Consider the following 16,057-nt stretch of genomic DNA (forward strand, 5'->3'; position numbering starts at 1 on the left):
AAAACACAATTTTAATTGTCCTGTTGTGTGCAGGTGAATGAGTTCAAACAACTGTTCGTATGGAAAATAGAAAACGCCCGGTAACTATTTTAATTGCAAGAGTAACCTAAATTGGAAATGTTGCTTATCTAATTATATTTAGAGAGTTTTAGTACTCGATTAAATTGGTTAAAATTAGTCAGGTATATTCTTTCTTATTTCCCACAATGTTTAATTAAAGTCAAGGTCACGTCAAGGTCAATGCATTTGTATGCATAAAGTTAAGGACATATCAGGGTAAATAAGTTGCTCTTCACTCCTATTTGCCGATTGATGAGGATGTTCATCAAAAGGTCTCAAGGTCAAAGTCACACTACCTTGAGACCTTGAGATTCCAGGAAGCAGTTCATCAATCTGCAAATATTGGCAACATTTAATTTAATTTGAATCATCTCTATTTTTAATGGTAATGATATGATGTATATGTTAAATTAAAGCTTGAAGACTCTAGTTTATGATATGACATAAAAACTGTATGATAATGTTAATAAAATTTCCTGAAAAACGGTACTAAAGAAAACACTGTCAAATTTGCAAAAACAAAATAACGTCAAATTTTCAAAAAATCATATCATCTCTATTTTTAATGGTAATGATATCATGTATATGTTAAATTAAAGATTGAAGACTCTAGTTTATGATATGATATAAAAACTGTATGATAATATTAATAAAATTTCCTGAAAAACGGTACTAAAGAAAACACTGTCAAATTTGCAAAAACAAAATAACGTCAAATTTTCAAAAAATCATATCATCTCTATTTTTAATGGTAATGATATGATGTATATATTAAATTAAAGCTTGAAGACTCTAGTTTATGATATGATATAAAAACTGTATGATAATATTAATAAAATTTCCTGAAAAACGGTACTAAAGAAAACACTGTCAAATTTGCAAAAACAAAATAACGTCAAATTTTCAAAAAATCATATCATCTCTATTTTTAATGGTAATGATATGATGTATATATTAAATTAAAGCTTGAAGACTATAGTTTATGATATGATATAAAAACTGTATGATAAGATTAATAAAATTTCCTGAAAAACGGTACTAAAGAAAACACTGTCAAATTTGCAAAAACAAAATAACGTCAAATTTTCAAAAAATCATATCATCTCTATTTTTAATGGTAATGATATGATGTATATATTAAATTAAAGCTTGAAGACTCTAGTTTGTGATATGATATAAAAACTGTATGATAATATTAATAAAATTTCCTGAAAAACGGTACTAAAGAAAACACTGTCAAATTTGCAAAAACAAAATAACGTCAAATTTTCAAAAAATCATATCATCTCTATTTTTAATGCTAATGATATGATGTATATATTAAATTAAAGCTTGAAGACTATAGTTTATGATATGATATAAAAACTGTATGATAATATTAATAAAATTTCCTGAAAAACGGTACTAAAGAAAACACTGTCAAATTTGCAAAAACAAAATAACGTCAAATTTTCAAAAAATCATATCATCTCTATTTTTAATGGTAATGATATGATGTATATATTAAATTAAAGCTTGAAGACTCTAGTTTGTGATATGATATAAAAACTGTATGATAATATTAATAAAATTTCCTGAAAAACGGTACTAAAGAAAACACTGTCAAATTTGCAAAAACAAAATAACGTCAAATTTTCAAAAAATCATATCATCTCTATTTTTAATGCTAATGATATGATGTATATATTAAATTAAAGCTTGAAGACTATAGTTTATGATATGATATAAAAACTGTATGATAATATTAATAAAATTTCCTGAAAAACGGTACTAAAGAAAACACTGTCAAATTTGCAAAAACAAAATAACGTCAAATTTTCAAAAAATCATATCATCTCTATTTTTAATGGTAATGATATGATGTATATGTTAAATTAAAGCTTGAAGACTCTAGTTTATGATATGACATAAAAACTGTATGATAATATTAATAAAATTTCCTGAAAAACGGTAATAAAGAAAACACTGTCAAATTTGCAAAAACAAAATAACGTCAAATTTTCAAAAAATCATATCATCTCTATTTTTAATGGTAATGATATCATGTATATGTTAAATTAAAGATTGAAGACTCTAGTTTATGATATGATATAAAAATTGTATGATAATATTAATAAAATTTCCTGAAAAACGGTGCTAAAGAAAACACTGTCAAATTTGCAAAAACAAAATAACTTCAAATTTTCAAAAAATCATATCATCTCTATTTTTAATGGTAATGATATGATGTATATATAAAATTAAAGCTTGAAGACTCTAGTTCATGATATGATATAAAAACTGTATGATATTAATAAAATTTCCTGAAAAACGGTACTAAAGAAAACACTGTCAAATTTGCAAAAACAAAATAACGTCAAATTTTCAAAAAATCATATCATCTCTATTTTTAATGGTAATGATATGATGTATATATTAAATTAAAGCTTGAAGACTCTAGTTTATGATATGATATAAAAACTGTATGATAATATTAATAAAATTTCCTGAAAAACGGTACTAAAGAAAACACTGTCAAATTTGCAAAAACAAAATAACGTCAAATTTTCAAAAAATCATATCATCTCTATTCTTAATACTAATGATATGATGTATATATTAAATTAAAGCTTGAAGACTATAGTTTATGATATGATATAAAAACTGTATGATAATATTAATAAAATTTCCTGAAAAACGGTACTAAAGAAAACACTGTCAAATTTGCAAAAACAAAATAACGTCAAATTTTCAAAAAATCATATCATCTCTATTTTTAATGGTAATGATATGATGTATATATTAAATTAAAGCTTGAAGACTCTAGTTTATGATATGATATAAAAACTGTATGATAATATTAATAAAATTTCCTGAAAAACGGTACTAAAGAAAACACTGTCAAATTTGCAAAAACAAAATAACGTCAAATTTTCAAAAAATCATATCATCTCTATTTTTAATGGTAATGATATCATGTATATGTTAAATTAAAGCTTGAAGACTCTAGTTTATGATATGATATAAAAACTGTATGATAATATTAATAAAATTTCCTGAAAAACGGTACTAAAGAAAACACTGTCAAATTTGCAAAAACAAAATAACGTCAAATTTTCAAAAAATCATATCATCTCTATTTTTAATGGTAATGATATCATGTATATGTTAAATTAAAGCTTGAAGACTCTAGTTTATGATATGATATAAAAACTGTTTGATAATATTAATAAAATTTCCTGAAAAACGGTACTAAAGAAAACACTGTCAAATTTGCAAAAACAAAATAACGTCAAATTTTCAAAAAATCATATCATCTCTATTTTTAATGGTAATGATATGATGTATATATTAAATTAAAGCTTGAAGACTCTAGTTTGTGATATGATATAAAAACTGTATGATAATATTAATAAAATTTCCTGAAAAACGGTACTAAAGAAAACACTGTCAAATTTGCAAAAACAAAATAACGTCAAATTTTCAAAAAATCATATCATCTCTATTTTTAATGGTAATGATATGATGTATATATTAAATTAAAGCTTGAAGACTCTAGTTTGTGATATGATATAAAAACTGTATGATAATATTAATAAAATTTCCTGAAAAACGGTACTAAAGAAAACACTGTCAAATTTGCAAAAACAAAATAACGTCAAATTTTCAAAAAATCATATCATCTCTATTTTTAATGGTAATGATATGATGTATATATTAAATTAAAGCTTGAAGACTCTAGTTTATGATATGATATAAAAACTGTATGATAATATTAATAAAATTTCCTGAAAAACGGTACTAAAGAAAACACTGTCAAATTTGCAAAAACAAAATAACGTCAAATTTTCAAAAAATCATATCATCTCTATTTTTAATGGTAATGATATCATGTATATGTTAAATTAAAGCTTGAAGACTCTAGTTTATGATATGATATAAAAACTGTATGATAATATTAATAAAATTTCCTGAAAAACGGTACTAAAGAAAACACTGTCAAATTTGCAAAAACAAAATAACGTCAAATTTTCAAAAAATCATATCATCTCTATTTTTAATGGTAATGATATCATGTATATGTTAAATTAAAGCTTGAAGACTCTAGTTTATGATATGATATAAAAACTGTTTGATAATATTAATAAAATTTCCTGAAAAACGGTACTAAAGAAAACACTGTCAAATTTGCAAAAACAAAATAACGTCAAATTTTCAAAAAATCATATCATCTCTATTTTTAATGGTAATGATATGATGTATATATTAAATTAAAGCTTGAAGACTCTAGTTTGTGATATGATATAAAAACTGTATGATAATATTAATAAAATTTCCTGAAAAACGGTACTAAAGAAAACACTGTCAAATTTGCAAAAACAAAATAACGTCAAATTTTCAAAAAATCATATCATCTCTATTTTTAATGGTAATGATATGATGTATATATTAAATTAAAGCTTGAAGACTCTAGTTTATGATATGATATAAAAACTGTATGATAATATTAATAAAATTTCCTGAAAAACGGTACTAAAGAAAACACTGTCAAATTTGCAAAAACAAAATAACGTCAAATTTTCAAAAAATCATATCATCTCTATTTTTAATGGTAATGATATGATGTATATATTAAATTAAAGCTTGAAGACTCTAGTTCATGATATGATATAAAAACTGTATGATAATATTAATAAAATTTCCTGAAAAACGGTACTAAAGAAAACACTGTCAAATTTGCAAAAACAAAATAACGTCAAATTTTCAAAAAATCATATCATCTCTATTTTTAATGGTAATGATATCATGTATATGTTAAATTAAAGCTTGAAGACTCTAGTTCATGATATGATATAAAAACTGTATGATAATATTAATAAAATTTCCTGAAAAACGGTACTAAAGAAAACACTGTCAAATTTGCAAAAACAAAATAACGTCAAATTTTCAAAAAATCATATCATCTCTATTTTTAATGGTAATGATATCATGTATATGTTAAATTAAAGCTTGAAGACTCTAGTTCATGATATGATATAAAAACTGTATGATAATATTAATAAAATTTCCTGAAAAACGGTACTAAAGAAAACACTGTCAAATTTGCAAAAACAAAATAACGTCAAATTTTCAAAAAATCATATCATCTCTATTTTTAATGGTAATGATATGATGTATATATTAAATTAAAGCTTGAAGACTCTAGTTTATGATATGATATAAAAACTGTATGATAATATTAATAAAATTTCCTGAAAAACGGTACTAAAGAAAACACTGTCAAATTTGCAAAAACAAAATAACGTCAAATTTTTAAAAAATCATATCATCTCTATTTTTAATGGTAATGATATCATGTATATGTTAAATTAAAGCTTGAAGACTCTAGTTTATGATATGATATAAAAACTGTATGATAATATTAATAAAATTTCCTGAAAAACGGTACTAAAGAAAACACTGTCAAATTTGCAAAAACAAAATAACGTCAAATTTTCAAAAAATCATATCATCTCTATTCTTAATACTAATGATATGATGTATATATTAAATTAAAGCTTGAAGACTATAGTTTATGATATGATATAAAAACTGTATGATAATATTAATAAAATTTCCTGAAAAACGGTACTAAAGAAAACACTGTCAAATTTGCAAAAACAAAATAACGTCAAATTTTCAAAAAATCATATCATCTCTATTTTTAATGGTAATGATATGATGTATATATTAAATTAAAGCTTGAAGACTCTAGTTTATGATATGATATAAAAACTGTATGATAATATTAATAAAATTTCCTGAAAAACGGTACTAAAGAAAACACTGTCAAATTTGCAAAAACAAAATAACGTCAAATTTTCAAAAAATCATATCATCTCTATTTTTAATGGTAATGATATCATGTATATGTTAAATTAAAGATTGAAGACTCTAGTTTATGATATGATATAAAAACTGTATGATAATATTAATAAAATTTCCTGAAAAACGGTACTAAAGAAAACACTGTCAAATTTGCAAAAACAAAATAACGTCAAATTTTCAAAAAATCATATCATCTCTATTTTTAATGGTAATGATATGATGTATATATTAAATTAAAGCTTGAAGACTATAGTTTATGATATGATATAAAAACTGTATGATAATATTAATAAAATTTCCTGAAAAACGGTACTAAAGAAAACACTGTCAAATTTACAAAAACAAAATAACGTCAAATTTTCAAAAAATCATATCATCTCTATTTTTAATGGTAATGATATGATGTATATATTAAATTAAAGCTTGAAGACTCTAGTTTATGATATGATATAAAAACTGTATGATAATATTAATAAAATTTTCTGAAAAACGGTACTAAAGAAACTGTAAATTTCCTTCCATTTCCTTCATAGCCTTCAGTTACCAGTCTAGTAACATTCTTTCTTTAGTCTTCTTGCAGGGTCGGATAGTGAGACCTGACGATTTTGAACGAGGGAGATCGGTCTTTTGCTGCTCAAGTTTAGTTAAAATATAATATGTGATCCTGACACATAGCGTCAATTTCCTTTAAATTTGAATGTTTTTTCTCATGGCCCAATTCATAGTCCAAAGGTCTAACAATTTGGGCTGTAGTTTGTAAGACAGCTTCAAAGACAACCCTATTTCTTTGAGGAAAACGGCCACACTGTGGTGGTTAATTTCGAGCGTTAGCTGATGATGATCACTGACGGGTTTCAGCAGAATAAAGCTGCAGCAAGCACTTCACGTACGTCTATGGCACAGCTAATCACTCATAAAACCTTGGAAAGAAAAACTTTGCTAATAGATTCGAAAATTATAGAAAATGGAGATCAACATATAAGTGATATATAAGCCTATTTCCCTGTTGTTTGCTCTGGTTCGCCTTTCTCATATGATGCTTTGCCACGCGGATTAATCTCCGATAATAACTTTAACTTAAAATTAATTAGCGACATTGATGTGTTAAATGTACTATCATCCAAGGCAGCTGGTTGTGATGGCATTAATGTGTCCATGATGGGGTTGTGTTTGCCTCACATATTGCCGTACATTGTTCATTTAATTAATGTTTGTATTGCATATTCTATATTTCCTAAGAGCTGGATGACGTCTTTACTCAAGCCTGTTCCTAAGATATCAAACCCTGTAGAGGCGAAGGAATTTTGTCTAAAGTTTTTGAAAAAGTTATCTTTAAGCAACTATATGAATCAAAGTAAATGACATATTGCTAGAATGTCAGAAACATAGCACCATGACAGCTTTAACCGGTGATCTTCTAAAGGAGCACACATCACAACTTCCATGTCAGTTAAGGCATGTAGATTATCATATGTATGCAGATCATTTACAACTGTATGTATAGTTTGAACCAAGGAATTATGAAGACGCTCCCCGCAGGTTGCAGGAGGATTTACTCTTAATGCTGGTAAATCGGTGGTGATGCTGTTTGGGGGTGGATGTGAGATATTGGCGGAAAATATACGGCTAGGGATCGGAGGAGTCCCGATACCATTTATATAGACCATTTAGTGCTTGTGAACAACAAGATACTGCTTGTATCTTCATAAAAGGCTAAATACTACTGATAGAAGATCACTTGGTCTTTGTAAAAGTTTAGATCTTCATAGAAAGTCCCACACTGCCGGCAGAAGACTTAATATTGTTGATAGACGGCTAAATACTATCAATGGAAGAGTAGTGATTGCTTTCAGAAAATCAGCAATCACTTAGAGCTTGTGGACAACAAGATAATACTTGTATCCTCAAACAAAGCTACATACTGCTGGCAAAAGATCACTTAGTGCTTGTGAACAACAAAATACTGCTTGTATCGTCATAGATAGCTAGATACTGCTAGCAGAAGATAAGACGTTGTTGGTAGAGAACTAAATACTATCAATGGAAGATTAGATACTGCTTGCAGAAAATTACTTAGTGCTTGTGTACAATAAGATACTGCTTGTATCATCATAGAAAGCTAGATACTGCTTGAAGAAGAGTAGTTACAGCTTGCAGAAGATCACTTGGTCTTTGTAGAAGTTTAGATCTTCATAGAAAGCCCCATGCTGCTGGCAAAAGACTTGATATTGTTGATAGAGAGCTAAATACTATCAATCTTTTTCTACGATTACCCTTTATACCTTTACATTCTATTACTGGTCTGTTTTTACTGTATTTTCTTTGAAGACTCTTTCTTTCTCCTTTCTTTCACCCAATCTCTTAATCTCGTTTTAATTTCTGTTTAGTATTTCTTCTATTACCATTCTTCATCACGCCTTTCCAGTGTCTATTCAATCTCATTCTTCTACTACCAATGATTTTTTTCTATTCTATGTCAACTCCCTTCCAGGCAGTTATCTCTCTTTTCTGTTCAGTCTTTTTTCTTCTCATTGCATATTCCGTCGAATCCTTCTCTTCTTTGTCCAGTTCTAATCTTGCCTTTACAGGTTCTCTTCAGTCTCAATTTTTTTTTACTTTTTTACTAGTTTCTCTTTAATCTCATTCTTCTTTTATCACTCATTCCAGTCTTCTTATTCTCTGCAAAGTCCCTCTGTTGCCTGTACAGTTTCTCTGAAGCTCCCTCTCTACCCTGTATCTTTGTTCTCTTTCTGACTTTTTTTTCTTTCTTCTATTACTGGTCATTTCCAAAACTTCCTATTCTCTGTCTAGTACGTTTCATGCCTTTTTGTCTCTCAGAAGACCCCATCGCTTCTTCTGCGGGTACCATTTTCCTATTTTCAACTTCTGTCCAATCTTTTTCTACGATTACTAATCTTTTTCAAGTTTTCTTCTTCCATATCTATGTCCTTTATACCTTTACATTCTATTACCGGTCTGTTTTCGTTCTATTTTCTTTGAAGGCTATTACCATTCTTCATCATGCCTTTCCAGTGTCTATTCAATCTCTTTCTTCTACCACCAATGATTTTTTTCTATTCTATATCAACTCCCTCCCGGGCAGTTATCTCTCTCTTTTCTGTCCAGTCTTTTTTCTTCTCATTGCATATTCTGTCGAATCCTTCTCTTTTCTGTCCAGTTCCTTTCTTGCCTTTACAGGTTCCCTTCAGTCTCAATTTTTTTACCCAATATATTTTCACTTACTAGTTTCTGTCATTTCAGTCTTCTTATTCTTTGCCAAGTTCCTCCACTCCAGTCTCTCTGACGCTCCTTCTCTACACTGTATCATTATTCTATTTTCAACCTTTTTTTCTTTCTTCTATTACTTGTCATTTTCAAAACTTGCTATTCTCTATCTATTACCATTCTTCATCATGCCTTTCCAGTATCTATCCAAACTCTTTCTTCTACTACCAATGATTTTTTCCTCTTTCTAGCTTCTGTTTAGTCTCTTTTTTCTATTGCCAATCTTCTTTTTCTCTTCCTAGTACCTTTTCTGCCCATACTCTTTTCGTATTCTCTTCTTGCCTTCACAATAACTCTTTACCCATCCTCTTTTTAGTTCTTCTTATTTCTGTTTAGTATCTATATTTATTTAATCCGTTTCTTGCTTCATTCATGTCAATAATTAAAAGATCAAACTACTAGCTCTAAATTGCATGCAGCACACTCAAAGTAATTGCATGGATTAATCAAAACCTTAAGAAATAACTTAAAAACTAGAATGTTTCTACTTAAAATCGTATTTAATTAAAAAAATAAATTTAATGAGAATATATTTTAATCCGTTTAGATGCTTGCGTGAGAAATTCGCAAACATAGCAAATACTAACGAACCGTTAAGCGTATTATGACACGTGCTAAATCGATTTGAATATGTCTCACTTCCCTGGTATACCTACACAAACACCACGTAAATTAAATGGGACTATATAAAGAGTTTAATCTTGTAAAATACAATAAACGATAGATTAATTTCCTAACAAGAAGATCTATTATAATTCAATTCATAAAAGTAAACATTTTAAAATAGATGTTTATTTGATTAGTTTTGCGTCTCATTTTTTAGATGGTTTCGACAAAGTTATGGATCAGCGTTTTAATAATAATCGCTTACTTTTCAAATAGTTATACAATGGAAAGTTACCAAGCGTGTGGTGACCATCTAAGCGAATTATTATCGTTTGTTTGCCAATCAGTTTATACAGAAAAACGAACGATTAACAAAGCCAGTAAGTAACATTAATTTTTTGTAATCGATAAAATCACAAAAATATTCAAACATTTTAGGTTCTTTACAAGATATTTTAACAAAATTTTCTGAAAATGAATATTTAGAAGAATATGAAAATAAATTAAAATTAAAAAAAAGTTTTATTTCAAGACAAGTTGCTGATGAATGTTGTAAACGATCTTGTTCTCGCGGCACTTTGTTATCATATTGTGGTTTTTAATGAATTTAATGAACTATTATTATTGTTGTATTGTTTTGTTTAATTAAAATTTTTTCCTAAAAATAAATTTAATTTGCTTTTTTGTTTATATTAGATTGTAAAGTCATAAACACAATTAAATTTTAAACGTAAATCAATAGATTACAATTTAAAATCAACAGAGGTTATCTTGTGACTTGATTGTTAGTGGAGTATAAAAGAAAATGTTATTTATTGTTATTATTAATGTTAAAAATGGAAGTAAAAATGATGGTGTTTAAATTATTGCTAATAATTTCCATTGTGATTACTGTTGGGACTTCAGAAAAGCGGTATCGAGTTTGTGGATACGCATTGGCTGAACTAGTGGCGAATGTTTGTGACAAGTATCATCCGCAAAAGAGAAGTATTTATGACCACAGTAAGTATAATACTTTCCTCAGAATATTTATCTTGTAATTTCCAAATTTACTACGATCTTATTTTAGATTTCATGGAAAATATGAATTCAGAAAATAAATATAATTCTCTGATTCGTCACCGTAGAGAAGGTATTGCGGATACGTGTTGTTACAATGAATGTACCCTACAAGATATTCAGGAGTATTGCAAGTGAAATTGATTTGTGTTAACATATTATTATAAGATTAACCTAAAAAAGGCGTATCTCCGTGATTAATAAAAGTAAAGATGCAAAATTTGGTGGATTTATTCAGAATTAAATAGTGAATTTAATGCATCAACCCGTTTGTTAAAGTCTTTATTAGTTCTTGAGAAATAAAATCTCAAAGATTATTAAAAAACTTGATTTGAGTTGACGTATAAGTATAAATTTAAAACTTTGTATCTTAGAGATTAATGAAAGTGAAGATACTAAATTATACATATTTATTTAGAATTACATGGTGAATTTAATGCATCAACCCGTTTGTTGGTATCTCAATTTGTTCTTGAGAAATAACTCCCAAAAGATGATCGAAAAAATTGATTTGTGTTAACGTATTATTACAAGATTAACCTAAAAAATGCGTATCTGCGTGATTAATAAAGGTGAAGATGCAAAATTTGGTGGATTTATTCAGAATTAAATAGTGAATTTAATGCATCAACCCGTTTGTTAAAGTATTTATTAGTTCTTGAGAAATAAAATCCCAAAGATTATTAAAAAACTTGATTTGAGTTGACGTATAAGTATAAATTTAAAACTTTGTATCTTAGAGATTAATAAAAGTGAAGATACCAAATTATACTTATTTATTTAGAATTACATGGTGAATTTAATGCATCAACCCGTTTTTTGTTGTCTCAATTTGTTCTTGAGAAATAAATTCCAAAAGATGATCGAAAAAATTGATTTGTCTTAACGAATTATTACAAGATTAACCTAAAAAATGCGTATCTGCGTGATTAATAAAAGTGAAGATGCAAAATTTGGTACATTTATTCAGAATTAAATAGTGAATTTAATGCATCAATCCGTTTGTTAAAGTCTCTATTAGTTCTTGAGAAATAAAATCCCAAAGATTATTAAAAAACTTGATTTGAGTTGACGTATAAGTATAAATTTAAAACTTTGTATCTTAGAGATTAATAAAAGTGAAGATACCAAATTATACATATTTATTTAGAATTACATGGTGAATTTAATGCATCAAACCGTTTGTTGCTATCTCTATTTGTTCTTGAGAAATAAATCCCAAAAGATGATCGAAAAAATTGATTTGTGTTAACGAATTATTACAAGATTAACCTAAAAAATGCGTATCACCGTGATTAATAAAAGTGAAGATGCAAAATTTGGTAGATTTATTCAGAATTAAATAGTGAATTTAATGCATCAACTCGTTTGTTAAAGTCTCTATTGGTTCTTGAGAAATAAAATCTCAAAGATTATTAAAAAACTTGATTTGAGTTGACGTATAAGTATAAATTTAAAACTTTGTATCTTAGAGATTAATGAAAGTGAAGATACCAAATTATACATATTTATTTAGAATTACATGGTGAATTTAATGCATCAACCCGTTTGTTGCTATCTCTATTTGTTCTTGAGAAATATATTCCAAAAGATGATTGAAAAAATTGATTTGTGTTAACGTATTATTACAAGATTAACCTAAAAAATGCGTATCTCCGTGATTAATAAAAGTGAAGATGTAAAATTTGGTAGATTTATTCAGAATTAAATAGTGAATTTAATGCATCAACTCGTTTGTTAAAGTCTCTATTAGTTCTTGAGAAATAAAATCCCAAAGATTATTAAAAAACTTGATTTGAGTTGACGTATAAGTATAAATTTAAAACTTTGTATCTTAAAGATTAATAAAAGTGAAGATACCAAATTATACATATTTATTTAGAATTACATGGTGAATTTAATGCATCAACCCGTTTGTTGCTATCTCATTTCGTTCTTGAGAAATAAATTCCAAAAGATGATCGAAAAAATTGATTTGTGTTAACGTATTATTACAAGATTAACCTAAAAAATGTGTATCTCCGTGATTAATAAAAGTAAAGATGCAAAATTTGGTGGATTTATTCAGAATTAAATAGTGAATTTAATGCATCAACCCGTTAGTTAAAGTCTCTATTAGTTCTTGAGAAATAAAATCCCAAAGATTATTAAAAAACTTGATTTGAGTTGACGTATAAGTATAAATTTAAAACTTTGTATCTTAGAGATTAATAAAAGTGAAGATACCAAATTATACATATTTATTTAGAATTACATGGTGAATTTAATGCATTAATCCGTTTGTTGCTATCTCAATTTGTTCTTGAGAAATAAATCCCAAAAGATGATTGAAAAAATTGATTTGTGTTAACATATTATTACAAGATTAACCTAAAAAATGCGTATCTTCGTGATTAATAAAAGTGAAGATGCAAAATTTGGTGGATTTATTCAGAATTAAATAGTGAATTTAATGCATCAACCCGTTTGTTAAAGTTTTTATTAGTTCTTGAGAAATAAAATCCCAAAGATTATTAAAAAACTTGATTTGAGTTGACGTATAAGTATAAATTTAAAACTTTGTATCTTAGAGATTAATAAAAGTGAAGATACCAAATTATACATATTTATTTAGAATTACATGGTGAATTTAATGCATCAATCCGTTTGTTGCTATCTCAATTTGTTCTTGAGAAATAAATCCTAAAAGATGATCGAAAAAATTGATTTGTGTTAACATATTATTACAAGATTAACCTAAAAAATGCGTATCTCCGTGATTAATAAAAATGAAGATGCAAAAATTGGTGGATTTATTCAGAATTAAATAGTGAATTTAATGCATAAACCCGTTTGTTAAAGTCTCTATTAGTTCTTGAGAAATAAATTCCCAAAGATTACTAAAAAACTTGATTTGAGTTAACGTATAAGTATAAATTTAAAACTTTGTATCTTACAAATTAATAAAAGTGAAGATACCAAATTACACATATTTATTTAGAATTATATGGTGAATTTAATGCATCAACCCGTTTGTTGCTATCTCAATTTGTTCTTGAGAAATAAATCCCAAAAGATGATCGAAAAAATTGATTTGTGTTAACGAATTATTACAAGATTAACCTAAAAAATGTGTATCTCCGTGATTAATAAAAGTAAAGATGAGAAATTTCGTGGATTTATTCAGAATTAAATAGTGAATTTAATGCATCAACCCGTTTGTTAAAGTCTCTATTAGTTCTTGAGAAATAAAATCACAAAGGTTATTAAAAAACTTGATTTGAGTTGACGTATAAGTGTAAATTTAAAACTTTGTATCTTAGAGATTAATAAAAGTGAAGATACCAAATTATACATATTTATTTAGAATTACATGGTGAATTTAATGCATTAATCCATTTGTTGCTATCTCAATTCGTTCTTGAGAAATAAATTCCAAAAGATGATCGAAAAAATTGATTTGTGTTAATGTATTATTACAATATTAACCTAAAAAATGCGTATCTTCGTGATTAATAAAAGTAAAGATGCGAAATTTGGTGGATTTATTCAGAATTAAATAGCGAATTTAATGTATCAACCCGTTTGTTAAAGTCTTTATTAGTTCATGAGAAATAAATTCCCAAAGATTACTAAAAAACTTGATTTGAGTTGACGTATAAGTATAAATTTAAAACTTTGTGTCTTAGAGATTAATAAAAGTGAAGATACCAAATTATACATATTTATTTAGAATTACATGGTGAATTTAATGCATCAACCCGTTTGTTGCTATCTCCATTTGTTCTTGAGAAATAAATTCCAAAAGATGATCGAAAAAATTGATTTGTGTTAACGTATTATTACAAGATTAACCTAAAAAATGCGTATCTTCGTGATTAATAAAGGTGAAGATGCAAAATTTGGTGGATTCATTCAGAATTAAATAGTGAATTTAATGCATCAACTCGTTTGTTAAAGTCTCTATTAGTTCTTGAGAAATAAAATCCCAAAGATTATTAAAAAACTTGATTTGAGTTGACGTATAAGTATAAATTTAAAACTTTGTATCTTAGAGATTAATAAAAGTGAAGATACCAAATTATACATATTTATTTAGAATTACATGGTGAATTTAATGCATCAACCCGTTTGTTGCTATCTCAATTTGTTCTTGAGAAATAAATTCCAAAAGATGATCGAAAAAATTGATTTGTGTTAACGACTTATTACAAGATTAACCTAAAAAATGCGTATCTCCGTGATTAATAAAAGTGAAGATGCAAAATTCGGTGGATTTATTCAGAATTAAATAGTAAATTTAATGCATCAACCCGTTTGTTAAAGTCTCTATTAGTTCTTGAGAAATAAATTCCCAAAGATAATTAAAAAACTTGATTTGAGTTGACGTATAAGTATAAGTTTAAACCTTGGTATCTTAGAGATTAATAAAAGTGAATATACCAAATTATACATATTTATTTAGAATTACATGGTGAATTTACTGCATCAACCCGTTTGTTGCTATCTCAATTTGTTCTTGAGAAATAAATCCCAAAAGATGATCGAAAAAATTGATTAGTGTTAACATATTATTACAAGATTAACCTAAAAAATGCGTATCTTCGTGATTAATAAAAGTGAAGATGCGAAATTTGGTGGATATATTCAGAATTAAACAGTGAATTTAATGCATCGATCCGTTTGTTAAAGTCTTTATTAGTTCTTGAGAAATAAAATCCCAAAGATTATTAAAACACTTGATTTGAGTTGACGTATAAGTATAAATTTAAAACTTTGTATCTTAGAGATTAATAAAAGTGAAGATACCAAATTATACATATTTATTTAGAATTACATGGTGAATTTAATGCATTAACCCGTTTGTTGCTATCTCAATTTGTTCTTGAGAAATAAGTTCGAAAAGATGATCGAAAAAATCGTTTTGTATATTGATATGTTATTACAAGGTTAAACTAAAAAATTTTTATCTCCGTGATTAATAAAAGTGAAGATACAAAATTTGCTAGATTTATTTAGAATTAAATAGTAAATTTAATACATCAATTCGTTTGTTGCTGTCTCCATTTGTTTTTGAGAAATAAATTCTAAAAGATGATCAAAAAATCATGCTTTAGCGCGTATTAAAAGTAATTAAGTATAACTTTCATTTCATTGCAATTTATTAATTTTTCAGATATAATTGACAAAATATACTAAATATTAAAAAAATCCTTATCGT

General features: G+C 26.6%; 1 protein-coding gene and 2 long non-coding RNA genes across 4 annotated transcripts in view; 2 read left to right on the forward strand and 1 right to left on the reverse strand.

The window, feature by feature from the left end:
* LOC111421299 (neuroglobin-like) overlaps positions 1-16,057 on the reverse strand; it is a 119,832-nt gene that overhangs the window by 79,622 nt on the left and 24,153 nt on the right. The gene's annotated exons all lie outside the window — the stretch shown is intronic.
* LOC139431816 (uncharacterized) lies at positions 9,862-10,488 on the forward strand. The gene is made up of 3 exons (XR_011641853.1): positions 9,862-9,961; positions 10,016-10,178; positions 10,237-10,488. It is a non-coding gene; the product is annotated as an uncharacterized lncRNA (long non-coding RNA).
* On the forward strand, positions 10,493-14,920 carry LOC111421587 (uncharacterized). Its single transcript, XR_002707219.2, has 2 exons — positions 10,493-10,800; positions 10,868-14,920. It is a non-coding gene; the product is annotated as an uncharacterized lncRNA (long non-coding RNA).

Source organism: Onthophagus taurus, chromosome 11 (assembly GCF_036711975.1).
Source record: "Onthophagus taurus isolate NC chromosome 11, IU_Otau_3.0, whole genome shotgun sequence".
Classification (NCBI taxonomy): Eukaryota; Metazoa; Arthropoda; class Insecta; order Coleoptera; family Scarabaeidae; genus Onthophagus; species Onthophagus taurus.